This window comes from Calliphora vicina, chromosome 3 (assembly GCF_958450345.1).
Source record: "Calliphora vicina chromosome 3, idCalVici1.1, whole genome shotgun sequence".
Taxonomy (NCBI): Eukaryota; Metazoa; Arthropoda; class Insecta; order Diptera; family Calliphoridae; genus Calliphora; species Calliphora vicina.
In genome coordinates, this window is record NC_088782.1 from 37,397,699 (window position 1) to 37,420,449 (window position 22,751).

The following is a 22,751-nucleotide window of genomic DNA, read 5'->3' on the forward strand; positions in this document are numbered from 1 at the left end:
TCGAATTTCTGAAATAATTTTGGAATTTGAGAAAAGAAAAAAATACAATTTTGAAAAAGTCACTTTTATGATGAACTTCAGGCAATGATTTTGGAAAAATATGGAATTGCACACGTAACACACTATATAGGGAGGGTAGTCCACAGGGTTCTAAATGCAACTGTGGAAGTCGAATTTCTGAAATAATTTTGGAATTTGAGAAAAACAGTTTTAAAAAAAAACCAATTTTGTAAAAAGTAACTTTTATGATGAACTTCAGGCGACGATTTTGGATAAATATGGAATTGCACACGTAACACACTATATAGGGAGGGTAGTCCAAAGGGTCCTAAATGAAACTGCAAAAGTCGAATTTCTGAAATAATTTTGGAATTTGAGAAAAACTGTTTTTAAAAAAAGTAAATTTGGAAAAAATCACTTTTATGATGAACTTCAGGCAATGATTTTGGAAAAATATGGAATTGCACACGTAACACACTATATAGAGAGGGTAGTCCAAAGGGTCCTGAATGCGACTGTAGAAGTGGAATTTCTAAAATAATTTTGGAATTTGAGAAAAAAAGTTTTAAAAAAAAATCAATTTTGAAAAAGTCACTTTTATGATGAACTCTCATGATGAATGATTTTGGAAAAATATGGAATTGCACACGTAACACACTATATAGGGAGGGTAGTCAAAAGGGTCCTAAATGCAACTGTAGAAGTGGAATTTCTAAAATAATTTTGGAATTTGAGAAAAAAAGTTAAAAAAAAAAATGAATTTTGTAAAAGTAACTTTTATGATGAAATTCAGGCAATGATTTTGGAAAAATATGGAATTGCACACGTAACACACTGTATAGGGAGGGTAGTCCAAAGGGTTCTAAGTGCAACTGTAAAAGTCGAATTTCTAAAATAATTTGGGATTTGAGAAAAAAAAGTTTAAAAAAAAAAAATCAATTTTGTAAAAGTAACTTTTATAATGAACTTCACCGACGATTTTGGAAAAAATATGGAATTGCACACGTAACACACTATATAGGGAGGGTAGTCCAAAGGGTTCTAAGTGCAACTGTAAAAGTCGAATTTCTAAAATTATTTGGGATTTGAGAAAAACTGTTTTTAAAAAAAAGTCAAATTTGTAAAAGCAACTTTTATGATGAACTTCAGGCAATGATTTTGGAAAAATATGGAATTGCACACGTAACACACTGTATAGGGAGGGTATTCCAAAGGGTTCTAAATGCAACTGTGGAAGTCGAATTTCTGAAATAATTTTGGAATTTGAGAAAAACTGTTTTTAAAAAAAGTCTATTTTTTGAGTTTGACAACAATCTTCATGGAGTTATGCTTCCAATTCTTGGTTTGCAAACTTGTTTGGCTGGCCTGGGCGATCTTTGTTTTCTGTGTTAAAATAACCACTTCTGAACCGTACAAATCGTAACCACTTTTTACTACAAATTTTTTGACGTGTTTACTCTTACAAGTATTTTGTAAGATCAAACAGCATCAAATAAAATAAAACTAAATTTTTGGTTTTAAATCATCCTAAGTAAAAGAATGTTTTCAAATAAATAAAAGTATTCAAATATATTTTATTTAGTGGTTACGTCTTTTTCGTCAAATATTTGTCATGTATGACCCTACCCCCTAGAAATGGGTTCAAAAGATACGCCAGCAATCCCGCAATATTTCTTGATTTTTGACAAAGTCCAGTTTTTTACAAAAAATAAATTAACAAAAAACTTTTTTCATACAAAATATTTTTTCGTTAGAAAAAGTTTTTCAAGAAAAATTGATTTTTTTCATAAAAAATCTTTATCAAAAACTCATCTTTCCATCCCTGTTTTGTGGCAACATAAGATGAGTTAGTGAACGTGTTTGTTCATGAATAAGTAGAGTTGAATGAGGGGGGGATGGTAGATGACGATGTGCATTGAAAGTGAATTTGTCAATGAAGCTTTTGTTGTTGTTGTTTGTGTGTTTTATGTCCAGGCAATTGTCAGTCAAAATAAAACAAAAATATATGTTTACATTATCGATTTTTTATTCTTTTATTTTTGTGTTTTTTTTCGAAGTTTTATTTCTTTTCATTTTCGTTTATATTTTTTGTATAAAATCACTTTTGCTTTAAAGGAAAAAAATAAAATTTTTTTGTGACCACACCTTTTCTTTTATACTTAAACGCTAAGAAGGCCTTATTTAATAAAAAAAACTCATATCATTAAAAATAAAAATACATAATGATACAAAAATGAAGAAAAAGCGAGAAAAAAACTGAAAAGCTCATAAAAAGTAATCACTTTAAGGATTGCCTAATTAATTATTTTGGGTGAAATTTGTTCAGTAAATGAGGAAATAATTAACATTAAATATTTGAAATGGGAGTTTATAATTTGTAATATCAGAAAAGAAAAAAGAGAAAATTGAGGGGATGCAGGTATTATAGAAATGGATTAAAGTTACAAAAATAGTTATAAGTGAAAATGTTAAAAAATAACTATATTTAACAATAAATATTAACCGGATTTAAATACAAAAATTTTAAAGTTGAAAAGAAAGTTTTTCAACACATTTCCTATTATCAAAGTTATATAAATCTGATTTTCAAAATGTTGTTCAAAACAACCAAGAACTGTCAAATCAGCTGTCACAGATAACAATGCTGTAAATTTGAAGTTCCCGCTGCTAAAAAGAATACGCTTTGCACATTAGATCTTCTTCATTCCCAGTGTATGAAAATTATGCCTCTTTTTGGTTGAAAGAAAAGTTTTACACGAAAAAAAGGGCGGCTAAAGCAAACCGATTGCTCACCAAAGCTTATGATGAATGTATTTCATCCGTTTCAATGTGCGAGAAGTGGTGATTTTGACACCGAAGGCCCAAATAAGTTTGAAGACCAAGAATTGTAGGCTTTACTCCATGAAGATTGTTGTCAAACTCAACAAGAGCTTGCAAAATCATTGTGAGCTACTCAAGCAGCAATTTCAAAGCGTTTGCGAGCAGCAGGATTTAGCCAAAAGCAGGGGAATTGGGTACCATTCGATTGTAACCAAGAGACCTTGAAAGACAATTTTTTTTATGTAGGAAATGCTGCTTGAACTCTATAAATGAAAATGTTTTTGTACCGAGTCATTACTTGCGATGATAAATGGATATATTACCATAACCCGAAACGTAAGAGATCGTATATGAAGCCCAACCAACCAGCCTAATCGAAACCAAATGCTCATTTTACCGCCTCATCAATCATGCACAAACTGCGCAATAGGAACAAGGTCCTCAAGGCACTAGCCGGCAGTACTTGCGGTAGTTAGTCCCCTTTTACAATGCAGAAATTGAAAGGCAGACAGACGAAGATTGTTGGCGGGGGGTTGAAGAGCTAGATTGTGTAGTACACGACATCTGTACTAGACATTTTTTGTTTCTCTTCTCCACTCTTCGCAATTTTCATGTTGTTGCTTCATATCATTTTTCTCACATCAATGTTTAAATGCATTTCACAATGCAAATATTCATACGCATCAACAACGAAAAAGAAAGAAAAAAGGAAACGACAGATTTCTGTCTGTCTATTAATTTCGCGGTTGTAAAAGGTTTAGGCAAGTTCAAAAGAGAATGAGAAAAATGTCTGCCTTTCAATTTCTGCATTGTAAAAGGGGACTTACCTACAAGAGGATTGACCACTGACCAACTATGCTGCTCCTGTAAAGTCGCTTTCTGATATCAGTGAAGAAATATATTCAAAGTTGTCAATGACTTTCTCAGGCTCCTTTAAATTACCTCCGAACATCACCTTCACGAAGAAACCAAGGTTCTACCGGTCAAGGTCAACATCATGTTGACGCAACAGTTCCTTCTGGGATATCACCGGAGAAGTCATTAAAAGCTCAACATCACACAGTTGGAGTCTACGCCGAGGCATGTCAGACAGGACCTACGCAAATACGAGGAGAGCAGAGGCAGGATCCATTTGATCGCCGCAGCTTTGGACGACATGTACAGAGACGCCATTAATTCCGCGATAGCAGGATACCGAATGAATGTCGTACTTGAAGGTCGCCCAAAAACCGATAGCAGACACCGAGAAGATTCTGCAACTGTGCAGACCACCCTACTTCACTACGCCCTACGGATTTATGGACTCATCCATTCGAAGTAGCACAACTCCTTGGACTTGAACAACATGCAGAAGCCCCTGATTGAATATTGAAAAAATTGTTTATGCTGCTGTTACAACAACAACACCAAAGTCAATTATCCATGGCGCTAAGAAAATGCTCTGTATTCGGTGGTACCAAGAGTGTCCTATCTATTATGAGCTGCTGAAATCTAGCCAGACCATTACAGGGAGCCTGTTTGAAGCGAACAATGACCGAAAAACGCCAAGAATATGCGGGCATACATGAAATTGTAATATTCCATCATGACAACACTCGGCCACATGTTGCAATACCTCGAAAAAATTATTTAGAAAGATGTGGTTGGGAAGTTTTGCCTCACCCGCTTTATAGTACAAACTTTGGACCGTCCGCCAACTATTTGTTTCGATCGAGGCAGAACTCTCTCTCTGGGATATGCTGCACTTTAGAACAGAGTACAGGATATTGACTTGATTTGTTCTTGGCCTCTAAAGCTGAGCAGTTCTTTTGACTCGGAATCCATATGTTGTGTGAAAGATGCGAAAAGGTCATAGCTAACAAAAAGGTGAGAAGCCCTTTTCCCCATCACCCAGCTTTTAAGCTAAACATTTGTGGTCCTTCGAACCGGATTTGAACCAGTGACCTATAGATTGGAATGGAATTCCTTTGTTTTATTTTCCTATTCCTTTCTTTGCATATCCAAATTAAATTATTCTGAGTAACAAAATATTCATATTTTGTTTTGGCTCAATGAGTTTATAAGTTTCCAATCCTCCAGTTTTTTCATCTCCAACTATCATTGAGCTAAACACCGGCCATTAAATAGTTCTGCTTATAAGGGGAAAGAGAGCGGTAATGTGTTAAATTTTTACCCAAAACTGGCAACTCTTCCCTTTGGCTTTACTAACATTATTTTTTTTTATTTACGAGTATTTTTTGTAAATTATACATGACTAACGGTTTATTATTACTATTTACTAATTTCAAATCTTTTATTTATTATTTCGTCGTAATGCATTTGCATTTGTTAACTAACTACAAACATACATGACTTCATAACTACAAAACTGCTGTCTCCTATAACTTCCACTTCCTTTGCCCCCAAAAGAAACCCAACACTTTTAGCAGTGAATTGATTTTTGTTGTCTTTCTATGGCTGTATTCGTATGTTAAATATCAACAATAGAATAGAGATACATTCAAAGTGAAAAAACTAATAAACACTTTAACAAATTGTGTTGCTTTTTTTTTAAAACAAAATTAACAAAACCTATACGTAAGTCTATTTAAATATTCGAATTTTCTGCCCACATAGACTAGCAGGCAGACAGACGAACGTAGCGTTAGAGAAATATAGATTTTTATTTTCATGTTTGAAGTGGTTTGTAATAGTTAAACTCATATTAGGTAGTACATGTTGTGTTTGTGTGCTAAACATTAAACGTATTTACATGCAAGCAACTAGTCAGCGAATTAGTCAATTGGTGAGACGGTCGACGGCTTGCAGTCGCACCAAACAAACCATCAACCAGTCATACAAACACTCTATTAACTCCAACAACCCAGCAGTTTTACAAGTAGTTAATGTAACTCTTTTAGTAAGTCAAGTCTTAGTACTGACTTAGGCTGACTGCAATCTATATATTTTTTGAGTAATTTGCAAAAGTGAATTCAAGTGGTTACTTTATACATCCCAGGTAATATATCGTATAGCCAATTGTCCCTTTAGTGTCTCTAAGTAATCTAGAGTGTAGTGACCTTAAACTTTATTTGTACAAATAGTATCCCTTTTCTTAGCTGTCATCAATTTATATATTTTTGGGTAATTTTAAACATACGTGTTCTTTTTAATACAAAGATATGTAAATTGGTTACTTTATTTATCTGAGGTAATCTAAAGGGTAGATAATTCGCATTTTACTGTCTCTTCGTAATCTAAAGTGTAGTGACTATAAACATTATTTGTACTAAACTGTGGAAAGTAGCCCACCAGAATTTAACTATTCGGGAGCGGGTATTATGATTAAGTTTCCTCTTGTAATCCGCAGTTTAGCCTTAGAAATCTATTTAGGTTTCGTCTAGGTTTCGAACATGTTAAAATACCTAGTTGCATTGCTAATTCTGTAACCAGTCGTAACTATAAATCACTAGTTGGGAACAGTTACCCAAAACGGTTGGGAAACTTTACTTGAATAATGACATAAATCTACCATTGTTTACAATTTAAAATTAAATTGTTACTTTACTTTACAACGTACTGCCACGGCAACAACGGCAACGACAACATACAACAATTTCTAATAATAATTATTGTCGTATTTTCATTGTTACCTTTATAATAATTTTAGCCAATAATTGTTTTAAAGTAATTGCCATAAAAGAAATTATTTTCAATGTTGTAATAGTTGCATACCTGTGTAATTTCTACAATAAACATTTCCAACCCTTTAAAGTATAAATATAAAAGAGCTTTATGGATAGGGGAATCGATAGATATCTATCTACCTATCTGTGTGTTGTAGGTATTTCCAAACCCCCTGATAAAATTAGCAATTTGGATCAGTTAATTGCTGAGTTATAAGCTAAAACCCTCAAGAACCTCGATTTTATAACCATAATTTAAACAACTAGGGGATGTCCACAAGATGGACTCTGGTTGTCGATGAACTACTGGAAGAACTTAACAACTTTGGATTCCGCACATATGTTTACCAAGACGACTTAATAATTTCTATTAATGGGTGGGATGACGTAACGATATCGTATAGGATGGTGACTGCTCTGAATATAACCACCATTCGGTGCTTGGAAATAGGGTTAACCCACAACCCAGCCATTTACCAAACGGAGAGTTATTAGACTCATAGAGCCTGAATGGTTCACCTATAGGGTTTTCTAAATAGGTAAAATATCTTGGGGTTACACTTGATAGGACCCTTACTTGGAATTGTCACCTATCCTGCACTATCAAAAAGCAATATGCCTGCCTTGGGGGTTACAACCGAAAATGATTTACTGGTATTTTATTACAGTGATGAGGTGGAATAAAGTGGAACAGATGACTACGAGATCATTACTTGAAAATCATCTATATTTATATTAATGTGTCCATGAGGACCTGCCCCACTCATGCTCTGGGTGCAGTCGTACACATCCCACTCTTACATATATGGATAATGGAGGAATCCTATAGGAGTGCATGCAGATTACCAGAATATCCGGTGTAATGTCGGGTGGTTGGGCACATTCGTATTCTAGGCATCTTTGGGAATGACTAGGATCATTGCAGTATCAGGCTATATGTCAGCAACTTTGGTGTTACATGCGAAGTTTAGGGTCCTTACACCAGAAAGGGATGAGTGGATAAATCAGACATGGTGGCAGGATAATGCCGATCAAGTGTGGTTTACCGAAACAGACTAATGGTGACACTGGGGCTGGTATTTATCTGCCCAATTTTCAAAGGAATATCCCAATGGATACATTCCCACCAATATTTCAGGCGGAGATTTACGCAATCCTTATATTCTCTAATAAATGTTTAAGAATGATATTAAGGAATACTACGATATTTGTTATGTCGCATAACCATGCTGCCCTTAGAGACTTATGAAGTGATGTCTGATGTTGTTATGGACTGCTGGTAATGAATTGATTGTGCTGAATGTCTGGCCAATAGGCCGTTCGATTCTCGATCATAGTTCCTGAACCGTTCCTTGACATCCTACGTGGATGCACTATGTAACGTATTCCTTCTTGAGTTGAATCGGAATTTGCCCGATTTTGGGGTAATTTACCAGGACTTAGTCAGTCTAAACGGTTCATTACTCTGTCCAAACGTAGATCTCAATTGTTGCTGTCGCTCGTAAAGGATGTTGTTATGGACTGCTGGACATGGCAGGATACCTGGCCATGCTGGGAATGAAATGATTGTCTGGCTAATAGGGCTGCCCGACTCTCGTTAATAGGTCTTGGACCGTTCTCCCACGTGGATGTACTATGTAACGTATTCGTTCTTGGGTTGAATCGGAATTTGCTCGATTTTAGGGTAATTTACAAGGCTTAAGACAGTCTAAAGGGTTCACTACCCTTTGAGGATTCTCACAAAAGCAGACATATTTGCTAAATATGTCCCAAATACGCGGGAGATATTTGCAAATTCGTAAGGACGTAACGAATTACGTCGAAACATATTTAACTCGGCGTATTTAACTTCACACACATGCGTAGATCCCAGTCGTTGCTTTCGCCCGGTATGGGTGACTTGAGAATACTTAATGGATTATTCAACGGACACTGTGGTTTAAGATCACCAATTTATTTAAGGTAATTTTGAAAATGAACAGTGCAGGTTTTGTGAACTTCATGCTGATCTGAACATGTTCTGATCTGAACATGTTCACCAAAACAAACATTTAAATAGAACTTTATTTTTTTGTTTTACTCAACAACTGTCTTGCGATTAACTCTCTAAGTTTTTTGTCTCTATGATTCCTGATTTTCTAAATTCATTTGAGATAGATGCGATCTTGAATGTTGTGAGCATGGCTTGAATTTATAGAAGAGAGAGGAGAGGTTATTCTTTTCTCTTCTATAAACTCAAGTAAACTTGACGTGTGTGAACCAGTACTATAATTAATTGAGCTCCAAATGTTTTTCATTTATGACGAAGTTTACGATGAATTGCGTTTACATTTCCCTGCATCTTTAGGGATAACATTGTCGTTCAATTGCTCAACAGCATCGTTAAGACATAAGTCAAATGCAGTCTTCATACTCAAGACTGTTCGTCTATCAAAATAAGAACTCTACGTTCTATGCCAACCAGCAACTCGCTTGATTGTCAGAAACTCTGTCTGAACGATGCACTGATATGCAATTCCTTCTATTATGCTGATACTGAGATCCAACAAAATACGATTTTTCTTCACAAAGACAATATCTAAAAATCTCACACATGTCGAGGCAAATGAGCGTCTTTTAAAGATCTCAATACCTCCTTTTGATGTAAATAAACATTCTTTATCTTCTAAAGATAAAGATATGGTAAAACCTCATATTTTGGAGCAGTCTTGTTCAGAATGAATAAAAAACTTGGAATAGTTTTTCAAATGCTTGAATTTTTATTCATCATGGGCAGATTTTTAAAAACATAATCATCTTTTGTGACAAATATTGACATAAAAAGATTGAATTTCTGGAAACAAAAGACAAATATAACTATGATTTCTAACATTTCTTAAGCTTTAAAATATCCGTTTTGAGATTCTAACTGATTAACAATTAACAAAAGTATTAGCATGTGACAGCAATGAAATGCTGAAATTCCAATTGAAATTAATATTCCATCACCTAACGCAACTCTTTTAGAATGTTAAAACTTTGTTTCTTTAGAAATAATGCTATCTAAATATGTTTATCTCTTCATCAAATAGAAGATATACTCAACAGAATATTACTTCATCATTTGCAGTTAAAAAAAAAAGAATACAATGAACAAATTTATATATGGCGTCGAGTGTGCAACAACATTTGATAAGGAATTCAATCAAGCCGAAAATAAACGCTAAAATTGTTAAACATAACCAAACAAATAATAATAATAAAATAAACAAAATATATAACTTCAAAATAAGTTTTTATTGTTTTTTATCTATTTAATAATACTTTGGCAGACAAACAATAAAAAGCTTTTTTTCCCTACACTTTGTAGTACTTGGGTAAACAAGAAGTGCGACATTTATAGGTATTTTTGGTACCAAAAAAATCACCTAAAAATTTTATGATAACACAACAATGGGAGCAGAAATAACAAGAACAAATAAAGTTTAGCAATTTAGTAATGAAGAACAGTGGGTTGGAATATTAGAATTTGTGAATATATATAAAAAAAACCTAAGGAGATATTCTTTTTAAAACATTTGGTCAAATGTTGGATAGTAACAGTACTGAACTGCGGTAACCAACAGTTCTAGGAGACTGTACCGAACTAGTGATTTTAACTATTATTTAGGGTGACAACTAGTTACATAACTTGCTCAGTGAATAGGTATTTTAACACTTGCATGTCTTAAGCATTGGTCCAATTGACCCTTTTGGCTTACAATGAGACCGTCCAATAGCTGGTCCAAAGTAGACAACACATTGGATTCAAATACCGGTTACATAGAGTCAGTCACCTCACTAGCTACCTAACTGGCTACTTGATCAGCTACATAACCAGTTATTTTAAGAGATATACAGTGACGGACATTACAATAGAATCACTATCAATATTTCATTTAAAACCAGGAGCAATCATAAGGATTGGTGTGGGCCAGAAAACATAAAAAACTGGCAAAATGTGTTGTGGACGGACGAAACGACCATTAATTTAATTGGTAGTGATGATAAGACATGGGTTAGACGTCCAAAAAATGGCAAAAACCAAAAACGTTTAAACATGGTTGGGGAAATATTATTATATGGGGATACTTTTCTATGTATTAGCACTTGTATGTAAAATGGCTCTTCCAGCAAGATAATGACCCAAAGCACACGTCAGGTCTTGCCAAAAAAATGGTTTTTATATAAAAAAATTCATGTTATGGAATGGCCGTCTCAATAACCAGACTTAAATCCTATGGAAAACAGTAAAAGACAAACTCGGACCTGAAAAATTGAAAAACAAGGATGAACTTTGGCAGAAAATTCAGGAAATATGGTATGCAATTTCCCGATCTACATGCGAAAGTTTGTTAAATTCAATACCCAACAGATTTGATGCTGTTATTATAAATAATTGATATGCAACAATATATTAAGAAACCAACGAATTCTTATGATGATTTTTTATTTTTAATAATTTTAAGACTGATTGATTCTATTTGAATGTCGCATATTTTATTTAGTCTTTTAGATTTGACATCGTTTTTAACATAAGAATGTGTTATTTTTTATTTTATTTTTTTCTATTTATTGTTTACGTTATGAGCATTAATATATAATGAACAAATTTTAAATTTTGAAATCAAATTTTGTAGTTTTACCGCTTTAATTGAATTCATATGTTGTGATTCTATTGTATTGTCAGTCACTGTAAGTGCTAATTGAGCTCAGTCAAAATCACATCTCATAGACAGTCCAATAAACGATTGTATGTAAACAAACCTTCTTCCTACAACTCCTTAATAGATTACTTCTGGTGGGTAAAGTGCAAAAAGTTTAAAGTGGCTACACTCTAGATTACTTAGAGACACTTAGGTGACAATTGACTTCACGCTAGATTACCTGGGATGTATAAAGTAACCAATTGACTTATTCACTTTTATGTTTTTTTTTTTATTTCATTTATTATTTATTTTTTCCACTGTGCAAGTAGGTGCTCTATATTTAACTGAATAAATATGTATGTTAAGGGTTTGGTAATAAATATTTTTTTATGTGTGTGAAGATAAATTCGTATTTAACTAGCACAGACAAAAACCACATTTTTTAACATTGCTCATTTTACAGTCAACAGAGCACTGTTAATCACTTAACAGTCTTGATAACTGAATTATAATACAAAAATACGTCTGAAATAGGTATCAGAAATAATTTCAGAAACAATTTCAGAAATATAAAAAATTAAAAAAAACTATTTCAGATGTTTCTTTTATAATAATATTAAAAAAGACAATTTGAAAAAAGTCACTTTTATGATGAAGTTCAGGCGACGAATTTGGAAAAATATGGAGTTGCACACGTAACCCACTATATACGAATGGTAGTCCAATGGGTCCTAAATGCGACTGCATAAGTCGAATTTCTGAAATAATTTTGGAATTTGAGAAAAACAGTTTTTAAAAAAAGTGTATTTTGAAAAAAGTCACTTTTATGATGAAGTTCAGGCGACGAATTTGGAAAAATATGGAGTTGCACACGTAACCCACTATATACGAATGGTAGTCCAATGGGTCCTAAATGCGACTGCATAAGTCGAATTTCTGAAATAATTTTGGAATTTGAGAAAAACAGTTTTTAAAAAAAGTCTATTTTGAAAAAAGTCACTTTTATGATGAACTTCAGGCGACGAATTTGGAAAAATATGGAGTTGCACACGTAACCCACTATATACGAATGGTAGTCCAATGGGTCCTAAATGCGACTGCATAAGTCGAATTTCTGAAATAATTTTGGAATTTGAGAAAAACAGTTTTTAAAAAAGTCTATTTTGAAAAAAGTCACTTTTATGATGAACTTCAGGCGACGAATTTGGAAAAATATGGAGTTGCACACGTAACCCACTATATACGAATGGTAGTCCAATGGGTCCTAAATGCGACTGCATAAGTCGAATTTCTGAAATAATTTTGGAATTTGAGAAAAACAGTTTTTAAAAAAAGTATATTTTGAAAAAAGTCACTTTTATGATGAACTTCAGGCGACGAATTTGGAAAAATATGGAGTTGCACACGTAACCCACTATATACGAATGGTAGTCCAATGGGTCCTAAATGCGACTGCATAAGTCGAATTTCTGAAATAATTTTGGAATTTGAGAAAAACAGTTTTTAAAAAAAGTCTATTTTGAAAAAAGTCACTTTTATGATGAACTTCAGGCGACGAATTTGGAAAAATATGGAGTTGCACACGTAACCCACTATATACGAATGGTAGTCCAATGGGTCCTAAATGCGACTGCATAAGTCGAATTTCTGAAATAATTTTGGAATTTGAGAAAAACAGTTTTTAAAAAAAGTCTATTTTGAAAAAAGTCACTTTTATGATGAACTTCAGGCGACGAATTTGGAAAAATATGGAGTTGCACACGTAACCCACTATATACGAATGGTAGTCCAATGGGTCCTAAATGCGACTGCATAAGTCGAATTTCTGAAATAATTTTGGAATTTGAGAAAAACAGTTTTTAAAAAAGTCTATTTTGAAAAAAGTCACTTTTATGATGAACTTCAGGCGACGAATTTGGAAAAATATGGAGTTGCACACGTAACCCACTATATACGAATGGTAGTCCAATGGGTCCTAAATGCGACTGCATAAGTCGAATTTCTGAAATAATTTTGGAATTTGAGAAAAACAGTTTTTAAAAAAAGTCTATTTTGAAAAAAGTCACTTTTATGATGAACTTCAGGCGACGAATTTGGAAAAATATGGAGTTGCACACGTAACCCACTATATACGAATGGTAGTCCAATGGGTCCTAAATGCGACTGCATAAGTCGAATTTCTGAAATAATTTTGGAATTTGAGAAAAACAGTTTTTAAAAAAAGTCTATTTTGAAAAAAGTCACTTTTATGATGAACTTCAGGCGACGAATTTGGAAAAATATGGAGTTGCACACGTAACCCACTATATACGAATGGTAGTCCAATGGGTCCTAAATGCGACTGCATAAGTCGAATTTCTGAAATAATTTTGGAATTTGAGAAAAACAGTTTTTAAAAAAAGTCTATTTTGAAAAAAGTCACTTTTATGATGAACTTCAGGCGACGAATTTGGAAAAATATGGAGTTGCACACGTAACCCACTATATACGAATGGTAGTCCAATGGGTCCTAAATGCGACTGCATAAGTCGAATTTCTGAAATAATTTTGGAATTTGAGAAAAACAGACTTATGCAGTCGCATTTAGGACCCATTGGACTACCATTCGTATATAGTGGGTTACGTGTGCAACTCCATATTTTTCCAAATTCGTCGCCTGAAGTTCATCATAAAAGTGACTTTTTTCAAAATAGACTTTTTTAAAAACTGTTTTTCTCAAATTCCAAAATTATTTCAGAAATTCGACTTATGCAGTCGCATTTAGGACCCATTGGACTACCATTCGTATATAGTGGGTTACGTGTGCAACTCCATATTTTTCCAAATTCGTCGCCTGAAGTTCATCATAAAAGTGACTTTTTTCAAAATAGACTTTTTTTAAAAACTGTTTTTCTCAAATTCCAAAATTATTTCAGAAATTCGACTTATGCAGTCGCATTTAGGACCCATTGGACTACCATTCGTATATAGTGGGTTACGTGTGCAACTCCATATTTTTCCAAATTCGTCGCCTGAAGTTCATCATAAAAGTGACTTTTTTCAAAATAGACTTTTTTTAAAAACTGTTTTTCTCAAATTCCAAAATTATTTCAGAAATTCGACTTATGCAGTCGCATTTAGGACCCATTGGACTACCATTCGTATATAGTGGGTTACGTGTGCAACTCCATATTTTTCCAAATTCGTCGCCTGAAGTTCATCATAAAAGTGACTTTTTTCAAAATAGACTTTTTTAAAAACTGTTTTTCTCAAATTCCAAAATTATTTCAGAAATTCGACTTATGCAGTCGCATTTAGGACCCATTGGACTACCATTCGTATATAGTGGGTTACGTGTGCAACTCCATATTTTTCCAAATTCGTCGCCTGAAGTTCATCATAAAAGTGACTTTTTTCAAAATAGACTTTTTTAAAAACTGTTTTTCTCAAATTCCAAAATTATTTCAGAAATTCGACTTATGCAGTCGCATTTAGGACCCATTGGACTACCATTCGTATATAGTGGGTTACGTGTGCAACTCCATATTTTTCCAAATTCGTCGCCTGAAGTTCATCATAAAAGTGACTTTTTTCAAAATAGACTTTTTTTAAAAACTGTTTTTCTCAAATTCCAAAATTATTTCAGAAATTCGACTTATGCAGTCGCATTTAGGACCCATTGGACTACCATTCGTATATAGTGGGTTACGTGTGCAACTCCATATTTTTCCAAATTCGTCGCCTGAAGTTCATCATAAAAGTGACTTTTTTCAAAATAGACTTTTTTTAAAAACTGTTTTTCTCAAATTCCAAAATTATTTCAGAAATTCGACTTATGCAGTCGCATTTAGGACCCATTGGACTACCATTCGTATATAGTGGGTTACGTGTGCAACTCCATATTTTTCCAAATTCGTCGCCTGAAGTTCATCATAAAAGTGACTTTTTTCAAAATAGACTTTTTTTAAAAACTGTTTTTCTCAAATTCCAAAATTATTTCAGAAATTCGACTTATGCAGTCGCATTTAGGACCCATTGGACTACCATTCGTATATAGTGGGTTACGTGTGCAACTCCATATTTTTCCAAATTCGTCGCCTGAAGTTCATCATAAAAGTGACTTTTTTCAAAATAGACTTTTTTAAAAACTGTTTTTCTCAAATTCCAAAATTATTTCAGAAATTCGACTTATGCAGTCGCATTTAGGACCCATTGGACTACCATTCGTATATAGTGGGTTACGTGTGCAACTCCATATTTTTCCAAATTCGTCGCCTGAAGTTCATCATAAAAGTGACTTTTTTCAAAATAGACTTTTTTTTAAAAACTGTTTTTCTCAAATTCCAAAATTATTTCAGAAATTCGACTTATGCAGTCGCATTTAGGACCCATTGGACTACCATTCGTATATAGTGGGTTACGTGTGCAACTCCATATTTTTCCAAATTCGTCGCCTGAAGTTCATCATAAAAGTGACTTTTTTCAAAATAGACTTTTTTTAAAAACGGTTTTTCTCAAATTCCAAAATTATTTCAGAAATTCGACTTATGCAGTCGCATTTAGGACCCATTGGACTACCATTCGTATATAGTGGGTTACGTGTGCAACTCCATATTTTTCCAAATTCGTCGCCTGAAGTTCATCATAAAAGTGACTTTTTTCAAAATAGACTTATTTTAAAAACTGTTTTTCTCAAATTCCAAAATTATTTCAGAAATTCGACTTATGCAGTCGCATTTAGGACCCATTGGACTACCATTCGTATATAGTGGGTTACGTGTGCAACTCCATATTTTTCCAAATTCGTCGCCTGAACTTCATCATAAAAGTGACTTTTTTCAAAATGTTTTTTTTTTTTAATATTATTATAAAAAAAACATCTGAAATATTTTTTTTAATTTTTTATATTTCTGAAATTGTTTCTGAAATTATTTCTGATACCTATTTCAGACGTATTTTTGTATTATAATTCAATTATCAAGACTGTTAAGTGATTAACAGTGCTCCGTTGACTGTAAAATGAGCAATGTTAAAAAATGTGGTTTTTGTCTGTGCTAGTTAAATACGAATTTATCTTCACACACATTATTTTTTTGATAATGACAAAACTAGTAATTATAATGATGACATAAATAGTACAAAATCATATTTTTGTAGTTATTTATGTCTAAGGATTACGTCACTAAACAAAGGTAACCTAAAACAAGTAAGAAAGTGTGGTCGGTCAAGCCCGTTTAATAATACCCCACACTAAGTAAAAGAGCAAAAACATTTTTCTTTTAAAATTTCAATAATTTATATTCTTGAGTGATTTTCGGAAGTGGGCCTTATATGGGGGCTATGACCAATTATGGACCGATCACCATGAAATTAGGTCGTGTGATTTATGTCTATATGAATGTCTATGTTGAATTTTGTGAGTCTACCAACATTTTTAAGCGATTTATGCACGTTAAAGTGATTTTCGGTAGCGGGTCTATATGGGAGCTATGACTAATTATGGACCGATCGTAACAAAATTTGGTGACATGAATTTTGTATATATAAAACTTATTTGGTGCGCAATTTGTGGAGAAACATTTATAAATTAAACATTTATGACCGATAAAGTCCAATTTCGGAAGGACATTTGTATGGGGGCTAGGTGAAATAATGGACCGATTTCAGCCAGTTTCAATAGGCTTGGTCCCTGAGCCGAAAAAATAATATGTACCAAATTTGATAGAAATATCTCAAAATTGCGACCTGTACTCTGCGCACAAGGTTTACATGGACAGCCAGCCAGCCAATCAGACGGACGGACGGACGGACGGACGGACATCGTTTAATCGACTCAGAAAGTGATTCTAAGTCGATCGCTATACTTTAAGGTGGGTGTTAGACTAATATTTTTGAGAGTTACAAACATCTGCACAAACGCATAATACCCTCCCCACTATGGTGGTGTAGGGTATAAATAGATGAATAAAAGTTTTCTGAATAAAAAGTGACAACTCCAAGACAAGATAATTTAATAACAAGAGGTGGTTATTAATCACCCCTACCGCGAATCAATATTTCTCATGAGATATGGTCCCTTTTCCCATTTTTCCTTCATAAACTTTGTTCACATGAAAAAATTCCCATGTTGTGAAATTTTTAGATGGAATTTTGTAAACAATAAACAGCTGTTACGAACAAAATCAACTATTGTGAATGAAAAGTTTAGGGGAATATCACGATAGCAATTTTACCTTCGAGGGAAATGGATATTTCATGGGAACATAAATTTCACATGTTTTTCACGATAGAGGTGAATAATTGAAAATTAAAAATTAGGAAAAAATTAGGCTGGTCTTGGTTGCTTTAGCCCCGCGAAAAAAGTCTCTTACTTCTGAAAAAAACGTACTGCCAAAGAACATTTCAACTGGTCGAGACAGAAATGGAGTACTGTTCTCTTATCGGATGAATTCAAATGAAATTTAAGTGGCCGAAAGGAAAGAGACTGGACTCCAAGTAAAGATGTAATGGGATCAAGGTATGAGTTTCATTCATATCATAAAAAATATTATGACTGGAATCAGAAACAGTTCCATTTTAAACGATGTTTACGCTGAGGAAAATATGCTCCTAGTTTGGGGATTCCAGTACGAAAATGACCCCAAACACACGTGTAGGGTTGAACCCGAGTGGTTACAATCCCATGAGGTATGAGTTTTCAAATGGCCAGTCCAATCGCCAGATCACAATACAATAAGAAACCTATGGGAAATTGTAGATCGCAAAACACTGACTCAAAATTATACAACGATGAAAGATTTATCAGATGCGGTTATAAAAGAATGGGAAAATATTTATAAGGAGACGATTTATTATTTATATGAATGCATCATTGCTGTGAAGCACTAATGAAAAACAAACGATATCCAACAAAATAGTGAATCACTAATGGGGTCAGAATAATTTTGGAATCCTTAGTTTCCATTGTTTGCTTTTTTTTAGAATTTAATTAAGTTCTAATTATTTGTCTTCCAATAGGGACTTCTGAACTTTGAAAGTTGATAGCGGCCATATTGTTAAAGTTTTATCAGTTGAATTGGCTGTCATTTATTCAGTTTGTTTTGCCAAACCACCATAGACGGATATAGCGTTCAACAACATATGCAAATGTTCTGTTCGGACTCTTCTTCCATTTTACGGTGCGGTCCATTTCTGGATGAATGGCTACGTCAACAAACAAACAAACATGTTCGAACTGGGAACGATACCAAACCACATAAGATGCAAGAGCGTGCAATTCTAATCAAAAAAGTCACTGTTTGTTGTGGATTTTTGGCTGGCTGCGTCATGGGTCCAGATTTCTTTGAGAACGACGGTGGTCAGGCCATCACCGTGAACGGCGAATCCTATAAGTCAATGATTATAAACTTATTTTAGCCTGAATTGGATTATTCACGAGTGATTTGAGGGCATGGTCATCTCGCGTTGAGCTGATGTAAACTAGCCACCGAGATCTAATGATTTGATCCCGTTAGGCTTTTTCTTGTGGGGGTTTCTTAAGTCACAGGTTTATGCGAATAAGCCACAAACTACAGCGGCCCTCAAAGCCAATATAAACCATGATATCGGTAAAATTAATTCTGATTTATGCGCCAGAATAAAAATATTCCCTTTAAACCCATAATTAACAAAGTCATTTTGTATGTATCTAACTTCCTACGGAAATATTTTTCACAATTATTTCAAGTAAATTTCCTTTTCAACCCCTTCAAAATGTCAACACTCAATTACATAGTTAAAAAGACTTTTAGTTTATTTTCTTTAAAAATTTCCTTCAATTTACACCTTAAATGCAACCAGGTCTGCTTTAACTCGCATAATAGTTTATTAAATGGCTGTTAAATATCCAGGAAATGTTTTATTTTTCTTTTCTAATGTGAATATAAAAGCAATAAACAAATGGCTTTAATTTTTAAGGAATTACTCATAAGAATACAGACATCATCGTCATCATCAAATACCTACTAAGTTGTTATATTTATCCCAACTCCAGCAACAAAAAAACAATACAAAACCCAGGCAACTTATCCCACAAACAACAATAACAACTACATATTAACCAAAACTAACAACATATGTTTACCTTCTGTTCCTTAATCTTATAAACTATTTTTATTCTTTTTTGTTTCCACTGTAGACAATAATAATTTAAAATGTGTTTGTTTGTATGTATGTTTGAATGTGTGTTGTTTATTTTGTTGTGACATACATAACGGTAACAAAGAAATGAAAACCCCCAACAACAATAAAAGCAAGAATATCTACCAAAGAAAATATAAACAAACCAACAAACAAACAACAATACGTCAATGTGAAACTTAACGCAATAAAACCAACAACCACAATCACAATAACAAATAAAACAACAACAAACACAAGTACATATTTTAAATCCACTTTTACTCATTTCTTTTCTTTCGTCTTGTATTTATATTTTTTTTTGTTTGTTTCTCCTATTTTGAATGAATTTCCTTATTTGTCAGTTTAATTCCACCCGCAAAATGACGTTTGATATTATTGTAAAAGAAAAGAGTTTAAATTACAGTCTGTGTAATTATATTAAAGGGAATGCAACAAATTTTAAAAACTTATATTATATTTTTAATTGGAAATGGGTTGTAGTCAAATTTAAAGATTTTTGTCAGAAGTAATCAGTTCATATTTTGTTTAGGAATGAAAAATGACCTTCAATTACTATGAGATGTACGAAGATTCTATCTTTCATTTTTCTTCAAAGACTTTTAACATATTGGAGGGAGTATTATTTCGAACTGACCGAAAAGAGATGTCTACCATTTATGAAGAAAACGCGCCATTTGTAGCATCTCCAAAGGTTCTAGAAAGCACTTAACATGCTGAATATCTTTTTCGTAGAATATTTTAATCCTAAAATGTCCTTTTTGAAAGAATTTTTTGGATTTCATCGAAAGCTTATGGTGAATGTGTTCCATCGGTTTCAACGTGCGAGAGCTATTTAGAAGTAGTGATTTTGACATGAAGACAACGATCGCACAGACCAGCCAAAAAAGTTTGAAGACCAAGAATTGAAGGCATTACTGCATGAAGATTGTTGTCAAACTGAGTGACTTTGAAAGATGATTTTGCATTTCTGAAATATAGCTTGAACGCTACAAAAGAAAATAATTTTTGCACCGAATCATTACTTGCGATGAAAAATAAATCCATTACTATACCAGGAAGCGTAGGAGATCGTGCGAGAAGCACGGCCTACCAGCCTAATCAACAGGTAACCTGTATCGAACGCAACTGATTCGTTTGAAGCCGAATATGCGGACAGACATGAAACCGTAATATTTGATCATGACAACGCTCCACCAAATGTTGCAATACCTGTTAAAAAGTATTTAGAATGAAGTGGTTGGGAAATTTTGCCTCACTCACTTTATAGTCCAGACCTTGCCCCGTCTGACTACTATTTGTTTTGATCGATGTAGAACGCTCACTCTGGAATACGCTTCAATATTGGATTGATTCGTTCTTGGCCCTAAAAGATGAGCAGCTGTTTTGCCTCGGAATTCATATGTTGACAGAAAGATGGGAAAAGGTCAAAGCTAACAATGGCCAATTTCGGTATAACGAACGATTTGTTATATCGAGATTTATTTTTTTGAATATATTTTCAGCGGTGTGACATTAGGTGACATGACTATCGTATACAATTTGTTCGTCTTTTGTAGTTTTTATTAATTGTTCTTTGGTAGGTTGACTTGAGGCATTGCCAAGGAATAATGAAGACTTCTCTGAAAGGGATAGATGTCGTTCTTAAAATGATTCTACCATTAAAAATATTCATTATTTCACTGAAGATAATTTAAAATAACACAAATGCTAATATCAGTTTTGAGAATAATAGCAGGAGTTAGATTGTGCTCAACTATCGACTATGGTCGAGTAATCAACAATTAAAATCCTTATCCAGAAGGGGATATACGTCATTCTTTAGAGATAAATGATTATTTGAGCCATTCTCGATAGCTGGATATGATATAATAGTCAATGTTAAAAATTTGATCCTTTGTTTTATTATTCTCAACATTCGGTTAATCGATTACAAAATTGTTGAAATGTTCGTTATAAGTGAACTAATTTTTACCAAGGCGGTTCACGTTTACGAGTTTGTTCACGTTATCGAATGCTAAAATTAAATGATAAACAAGTATTTTAAAACTATTTTATTAATTTTTAATAACAAAAAATACATTTATGCAATAATTTAGTTCACTTTGTATTTGATAAAAAAATAAATTTCTTATGAAATAACAAAAAAAAAAAATACAATTGTTTTTGGTTGAAGATAAATAAATTTAAAATGTTTTTACAGCATTTGTGTAAAATTCGACTCTATGCAGATACTAAAAGACTTATTTCATCTTTTAAAGATAAAATTTTAATAGAATCTAGCAAGTTTGTCTGTTTTCCACCGAGCACTCTTCTCCAATGATTACACGTATGTTTTATCTGGTAGCTGCTTCCAGTACAAACCGGATTCGTCAGCATTATAAAGTTGATTTTAAACGGGTCAATATGTTGTAGCTGAGCCGAAAGCTTTTATTCAGAAATTTTGAGGAAAATTGGCTTAAATTTTTGAAGCCAGCAATCGCTGGCATTAAAACCACGATCAGTTTCTTTAATTTGTTGTTGAATTTCTAAAGCTTTTGCTTTTAGCATCATTCCGCTTACCGGCATTTTTTGTTTCGCATCTAAGGAACCATTTGTACAGAGCTTTTTTCCATTTTCGGAAGTTCAGATGTACGTAATGTTTTACGCTTTCCGGTACCATAAAGAGTATTATTTACACGATTTGTTATTTTCTGTTTTTTCTTTTTAATGGAACATACTGTTGATTTAGCAACACCATATTTTCTTGCCAAACCACTGACACTATAAATAACCCTTTTGCAATAATTCAAGTATATTTACTTTATCTTTCAAAGATATCACTTTCGGTTTTTTAATGAAATTTTCATGAATAAGAAATTTTAACAACTTTCAACATTTACGTAGCGATGTCAAGAACAACTAACATACTTTGTCACTCAATTCGGGGATTTAATGAAAAAAAAAAAAAAAGTGTTTACGTTTTAGAGCTTCCAGATTTTGTTCACGTTTTAGAATAGTCTATATAAAAATAAATTTGTTCACGTTTCTGAGACGTTCACACTTTCGAATGTTCACGTTTTCGCGAGTTCACTGTATAAGGAAGTTAATGTTAAAAATGCAGTTGAACTTTATATCGGATTTTCGTTAAAGTGAGATTCGTTATACCGGGATTTGCCTGTACATACTTTGAATAAATTTATATTGTACAAATGCTAAAAATTTGGAAAAATTCTGCATTTTTAAGTCTTACAGCCAATAGTTAAATATTTGAAAAAGTTTCCATTGTATTGTCTACCACTGTACGCTCATATTTCGAAATATAATTAATAACTTTCGCATAATTTCGGTACCTTTTATTATTTTTCCTTATAACCCTAATTAAATGTTCTACAGTGTGGGTAAATATTAATGCATGGGTACTTAAATATTTTTTGTAAATAGTACTATTGTACTAGTAGTA

General features: G+C 33.2%; 1 protein-coding gene across 6 annotated transcripts in view; it reads left to right on the top strand.

Moving 5' to 3' along the window:
- Nucleotides 1-22,751, top strand: part of msn (serine/threonine-protein kinase msn) — a 159,953-nt gene that overhangs the window by 8,094 nt on the left and 129,108 nt on the right. The window lies entirely within an intron of this gene.